A 7,293-nucleotide genomic window follows, 5' to 3' on the forward strand; every position below is an offset into this window, starting at 1 on the left:
GGGGGTTGCCCTTTTTCTTCCTACTAGAGGACACGGGAGTTAGTCTTTATGTGAGAGGCTAAGCAAGAGGCTGGTGTAGAGCTCATGGCAGATGTTATTTTGGTGTTATCTATGGCCCACAGTAGCCTGGGTTATTGTGCACAGTAAAGTTGCAGTGAAACCAACTAATGTCTCATCGTCTGCTTATTGAGGGATGTTACAATATATTTCTATACCTTCACAGTCTGATCTGTCAGTGTGTAATGTGTTGGTTGTGGCTCATACTGATGAACCTACAGAGAATTATCCGTGACTCTGCAGCTCCTCTCAGCTTTACGGAGATTTATAACAAGTTTCAGGTCATTGTTTGGCTGTCCAGCTGCAACTTTTCTGTTTTGGTTCACTCTCAGCGCTCTCCAAAGAGCTACTGTACACTACCTGCTCAGCACCAAATGGTAAAATAGTAGTTGCCTGGAGCCAGAGCCCAACCTCCGTGGCAGATGAACAACTGGTCAGACTGCCTCGACCTGAACGAGGAGGTGATGACCTTGGGCCATAAGGATGGATTTGGTCATAGTTCCACCGACCCCCTATCATCACTGATAGATATACAAGAGGGATGCACACAAGGCACACAGGTCACCCGTCCTGTTGGCCAATGCCAGGGCTAAGAGAAGCGCTGTCTTGAGAGAGCACCTCCAGGTCTAACTGACCCAGAGGCTTAAAAGGCAGACCTGCTAGACCATCCAGCACTGTTTGAAGGTCTGATTGACGCATGAAGGGGCCTCAGCCTGCGGGCCCCCCGCAGGAAGCCAGTCAGCAAACATGGATCTGTGTTAGCCCTGAAGGTGGACGGGGCATGTGCATTCTGAATCCAAGAGACCACTGCGGCTGAGAGACCGAAGCCGCTCAGTCTCACCCTCTCAACCTCCAGACCATGAGGCGTTGTCCCAGAATCAGATGCGAGAAGATGGTGCCCCATGCTTGACATAGAGCCATGAGTAAATCCGGTACTGGCCACAGGCCTGTCACCACTAGTCAAACCAGGTCCGGGAACCACCTGCCACCTGGACTGGGTGCCACAGCTACTACAGATAGATGCTGCATCTGGACCCTGTAGAGCAGCTGTATCATTGGTCACAAGGACGGGAAGGCATACAGCAGGCCAGGGGGCCAAACCGGGCGGGCTAAAGCATCCACCCCCAACGGGGGTGCGTCGATTGCCCTCAGGGAGAACCAGAGAGGACACTGGGAGTTCTCATTGCATGTGAACAGGTCAGCCACTGGTCATCCAAACCATTGCCAGATCTGTGTGACTATGTCCTCGAGTGGACCCCCTCTGGACATCCTATCTGTCCCCGTGTTGAGGGTCCATGGAATATTGAGGGCTTTCAGGGAACAGAGATGGTGATCTGCCCAGGTCAGGAAGGATACTGTCATCTCGTGTAGAGCCGGGGATCTGACACCCCCCTGTCTGTTGAGGTAGGCCACCATTGTGGTGTTGTCTGACCTCACCATGAAATGCTTCCCACTCAGTTGCGAGGTGAAGTGGTAGTGCACCTTCTGGACTTCTCTTACCTCCAGCAGGTTGATGTGGCGGGGGCGCTCAACCATTGGTCTCCCACACTGACCTTGCTGAGAGTCCCGTCCCAACCGGCCAGGGAGGTGTCCGAGAAGACATGGACATAATAGGGAAGCAACCCAGCTGCACCCCTTCGTGGAGGCAGCTGAATGAGTCTAAGAACACTAACACTGCTGTTTGTCCTGGTTTGGGTGCAGCTGGAGCCATGCGAACCAGCACTGGAGATCATCATCATCCAGAGGACTGACAATGATGCTTTCCACTGGCACTGAGACTGTGGGCTACACGCGTTGGGCCAGCTGGAATTGTGATGGAAATCTCGGAGCTGGGAAATCCAGAGACCTTGGATGTCTTGCAAAAGAATGTATTGATACTTGATTGATTAAGGAAACCCTGGAATACACAACTTCAGTGCAGTTTAGTTAATACCATGCAGCAGCAGCAGCAGTTCCTTGAATGGCCACTTGAGGCTCCAAAAGTGAGTCAAACCCCATAGGCCCCCATGTTAAAATGCCAACTTTACAGCAGAAATAAATATGTTTACAGCCTGGTACAAAAAATGGTTTTGGTCTCTATAGCTAATTTCCCCTTTCATGACAACTGTGCGGGGGGTGAATTTTTTTATAACTCACTCATTTAAATTTTATCAAGCTGTAAAGTTATGCATAATGAAGGACATGGCTGCTTTGAGTGACAGGTCCGCCAGCCGCTAGGTGGCTTGCTTCAGCCATTTGGCCCGCCTCTTTGCCCATTTTGGATTGGCCGGGAGTTAGGCAGAGTCACGCACTGCCAAGATGGCGACAGCATGAGCGGCTCACTTTGAGCTTCAAAACCACTCTTCAGAAACCAATGGAATACTGGAAGAGCATATGGAAGAAGGAGGCATCACATAACACCAATGCTCAGTGGCCAGTGGATCTAAAAGCAGGCCACAGCAATCTCCCAGATCAAGATCCAGTAACCATTACAATGGCAGACATCCAAGAAAGACTGTCAGGTATGAAGAGCTGGACAGCACCAGGCCCGGACATGATCCACACCTGCTGGCTTAAGAAACTAACTGCACTCCATGAACACCTGGCAGCACAAATGAACCAGCTGCTGATGGATGGGACCCACTCAGAGTGGTTAACCCAAGGACGGACAGTCCTGATCATGAAGGACCCCCAGAAGGGCACGATCCCATCCAACTACTGGCCAATAACCTGCCTCTGTACAACATGGAGGTTCCTGTCAGGCATCAGAGCAGCTAAGATGAATAGGCACATGGCCCAATACATGAGCAGGGCCCAGAAAGGAATTGGTAGTAATACCAGGGGAGCCAAGCACCAGCTACTGGATGATAGAGCAGTCACCCAAGACTGCAAGACCAGGCAGACCAACTTGTGCACCGCCTGGATTGACTACAAGAAAGCCTACGACTCAATGCCACACACATGGATACTGGAATGCTTGGAAATGTACAACATCAACAGAACACTTAGAGCCTTCATCAAGAACTCAATGGGGCTGTGGAAAACAACTCTGGAGGCCAACTCAAAGCAAACTGCACAAGTTACCATCAAGTGCGGCATATACCAAGGTGATGCACTATCCCCGCTGCTGTTCTGCATAGGCCTGAACCCCCTCAGCCAGATCATCTCAAAGAGTGGCTATGGGTACCGGTTCCAAAGTGGAACAACCATCAGTCACCTCTACATGGATGACATCAAGCTGTATGCCAGAAAACAGTCACTAACCCTAACTCACTTTAAACCTGGATGTACCTGCAGGATTTATGACAGGAGCCAGTCGTGGCCGAGGATGCAACTGGTCATAGTCACAAGTGTAGAGATATTGTTGTTTGTTCTGGTCTTCAAGTAAAAGTCCTGCGTTCAAACTTACTTGAGTAAAAGTACAAAAGTATTAGAATCAGAATATACTTATAGTATCAAAAGTAAAAGTACTCATTATGCAGAATAATATATATTCTGTAAACTGTATAACTGCACTGTAACTTTCACTGTGCTGCTTTATGTCATATTCTATTTCAGCTCATTTTTATTTTATATTTCCCTCTTTTTTCTATTTAAATGTGTAAAAATGTATTTTTATAATGCTTCTTTTTTATTTTGTCTTAATGCATTTGATATTTTATGTAAATCACTTTGAACAGTTAATACAGTACTTTAGTAAATGTGCTTTTCATCACTGCTCTACAGTAATTCATGACAGTTATTACAGGAAATCATCTGAAACTCACCTTTCACAACTAATCAGAAAATTAATTTCAGAGGAACCTTTTTGTATTGCAATTTAAAAAATAATAAAAACCAGTTTACAAGAGTGAGTGATGATTCCTTCTCAGACTGGTTTAACTGGATACTTTTAGAGGCCTGAAGCTGTGAAATGATCCAGTCATTCATAATAAAAAGATTATTTTCAGTGTCACTGATCTGAGCTGCAGCATCAGAAACTGCTCTGATCTGACACCAGGTGGCAGTTAGGTAACATGTCTGAGCTGAGTGTCTTCCTCCTCCTCCTCCTCCTTCTCCTCCTCCTCCTAGAACTGGAACTAGAAGATCATGGGCCTGGAGGGGTAGCTCAGGGCTTATGCCCTTTTCTATCCATAGTAGGTGGTCTATCCTATCTGGTCTTGATTGGTGGGAGGACCTGGAGGACGCATGTGGGTCAAGGCACAAAAATAATAATAATAATAATAATAATAATAATAATAATAATAATAATAATAATAATAATAATAACAATAAAAAAGGCAAAGTAGTGTTTGCTGTGTGTCACTTACATTGAGGTATGTGTGCGCATGTGGGTGATATTAAGCAGCAGTGGTGGAAGAGTATTCTGTGTATCCGGGTTCAGTTACTCAGTCATGGGGGTCGGGTGTCTGGGGGGCTTCGACCAGCTGTGGAATGAATGACAGGGGAGTGTCAACTGTTTTCTGGAGGGCAGGATTGTTTGTTGCTGTCCTCAAGTGTTTCAGTGCTATTGCTTGATGTGTGTCTTACAGTTTGGATGCCTGTTATGGTGTGTTTATAATGTTTACTGATGTAGGATGGGAGTCTGTGTGCTAGTTTCAGTGCTTGTAGCTGGTTGTCAGAAATGGTGATCCAGGCGGGACAGAGTATTCAGAGAGCGGTCGGATGTATGACAGGTAGACGTGATGACTGTAGGTGATGCACCGTGTTTTCCACAGAGGGCTTTGAGATGTTTGAGTCTATTGTTTGCTTTTTGTTCCAGGTTATTCATGTGTTTTGTCCAAGTCATGTTGTTTTGGAACTGAGGAATGTTGTTTCTTTACTGATACTGATTTCCTGGTTGTACAGTGTTAAGTTGACACTGTTGGGTTTCTGGTGTCTTGGCAGGGTTCACTTTGATTCTCCACATATTTGTGGAGTTTTCTATTTCATTTATGCATGTGTAAAGTTTTCCAGCTATTAGTTCTGGGCAGAGGTTGTATGTGAGCTGTGAGACTTGGGCTATATGTCAGCATAGAAGAAAGAGAAGAGGGCTCAAAACGGCACCCTGAGGAACCCCTGCTGGGAGGTGAAAGGTGTTGAGATGGTGGAGGCAACACTGACTTTGATTTGATGGTTGTTAAGAAAGCTTGAGGTGATGGTTTGACTTCTGAGAGTTTCAGATTGAGGTCCAGTAGTCTGAGAGTCCACCTGTCGAATGCTTCTTCTATGTCAAAGAATATTGCCAGGGTTATTTCTTCGCTCCTCCTCCTCCTGCTCCTCTTCCTCCTCCTGCTCCTCCTCCTCCCGCTCCTCTCCTCCTCCCCCTCCTCTCCTCCTTTACTCAAGTAAAGTACAAGTACCTCAGAACTGTACTACAGTACAGTACTGAGGACAGAGACCTGCAGAGGTCCAGGACAGATGTGGATCTCAGTAAATCAATCAACTGCTCTGCAGGAAAACATGATGCTCACTGTTTGTCTTTAATTATGATGCTGACACTCAGTTGACCTCCGCTAACAACATTGAATCAGCAGAGATTTAACTAATGAACAGACTTTGATGAGCTTCAGTCTCCACTGTGACGACCTCCCTGCACATCGATGTATGACTGACCTCTGACCTCTTCCTGTCCTGCAGCAGGCGGGTCAGACTCTATTTAGCAGCAGAGCGTGATGGAGGAACGGCTGGACCTGATGACCTCAAATTCAAATTCAGACGTGACTCAACAGAGAGCCACAGTGAAACCAGAACTACAGGTTCTGATCCAGAAGTAAGAAAACCAGTAAAAAGCTTTGGACCAGATGGTTCTCAGCAGCTTCATATGTTCAGATATGATATCTAATATCTTTCATTCAGTATTTATGCTGAAATTTCAGTTTCGGTTATCATGAAACAAAATAAGTCTGTTGACTTGGTTTGGCTTTAAGCAAATTAATTCCCGATAGTCAGTTTTTATTATCAAACACTGATCAATATTAATATTAAAACTGCATCAGCGTTGGTCGGGACCTCGCGCTCTGGCCCGTCGGGATCAGATGATTTTGCTTTTTAAAAATGAGCGATATTTCTTACAGGTGTGGTGTGCTTTTATTTTGAAAGTTTGATTGACAGGATGAGAATTTTCTGCAGGGTGAGACATGTCTGTCAAATCCGTGATACGATCCGAACCGTGAGTTTTGTGATCCGTTGCATCCCTAGTGTTAACATGTCAGCTTTGTAGACTATATTTTGTATGTCTTGCACATAGATCAGAGTGTGTAAGTCATGTATTTGATACATTTATTCATACTTTCTGATGTGAACCTTCACTTTTAGATCTGTGAATGTTTTTAGTGTTCAGTCTTTCTAGTATTCAGCACTGATCTGTTCCTGTATCACATTATAAGCTCTGTGGTACTTTATATATTTCTGTATACTAAGAAAATACACAGGAAACACGTGTAAATCATGTGATATGTTGTCTGTTTTTGATGAGAACATAAATCTGTTGTCACAATAGAACAATACTATAAATTTGAATTTGTTGGTAAAATCACACATCTGAACCAGTCCATGGCTAAAATGAGCTCTTCTTTGTTTAGAAACAATATTTATATGCTAAATGTCTATAAAGAAGAAGCCTTTACACCACTCAGGGGTTTTAGTTTTTAAAAGCAAATTGTTTTATTGGCATATAAAATTGCCCCCCACCCCTCCGATTTCATCAGATGGGACAATGATATAGTTTGATGCGGTTTGTTGGTTTTCCTCCTGTCCTCCCAATGTTTTGAGTCACCAGCTGCCACTGGTGTGGGGGTTGAATGCAGCTCATTTTTGTAGGATACAGCAGAAAGGTCTATATACATACAGTACATTATATACAAACTCTGTATGAAGTTTGGTGTTATTATCATTTATTTTACAATAATTATAGGTCTTATATTTATAATTCAGTAGTGGGGATGACCTATGAGGGGAAGGGAAAAAATGGAGTGAGGGTGACAGTTTAGTGATAAAGTGCTGCAGAAAAATACCATCAAAACTAAAATTTGTAGCTCTGTACTGCAGTTTTTCCTTTATTAGGACCCGAGCAGCTAGCGGTTCACTCACACTCTCCATTCAAATATATGAGTATCAGTTACTTATTGTCTCTACACACCTGACAGTGCACATGTCAATCACACTTTCACCAGGTCATGTGGGTTAAAAGTCTTTACTTTTCTAAAAATAGACTTGATGAAAATTAGGAAAATAATTTGTTTTACACACAAACTCATCAAGAGTTTTCAATTTACT

Source organism: Thunnus thynnus, chromosome 5, assembly GCF_963924715.1.
Source record: "Thunnus thynnus chromosome 5, fThuThy2.1, whole genome shotgun sequence".
Lineage (NCBI taxonomy): Eukaryota > Metazoa > Chordata > Actinopteri > Scombriformes > Scombridae > Thunnus > Thunnus thynnus.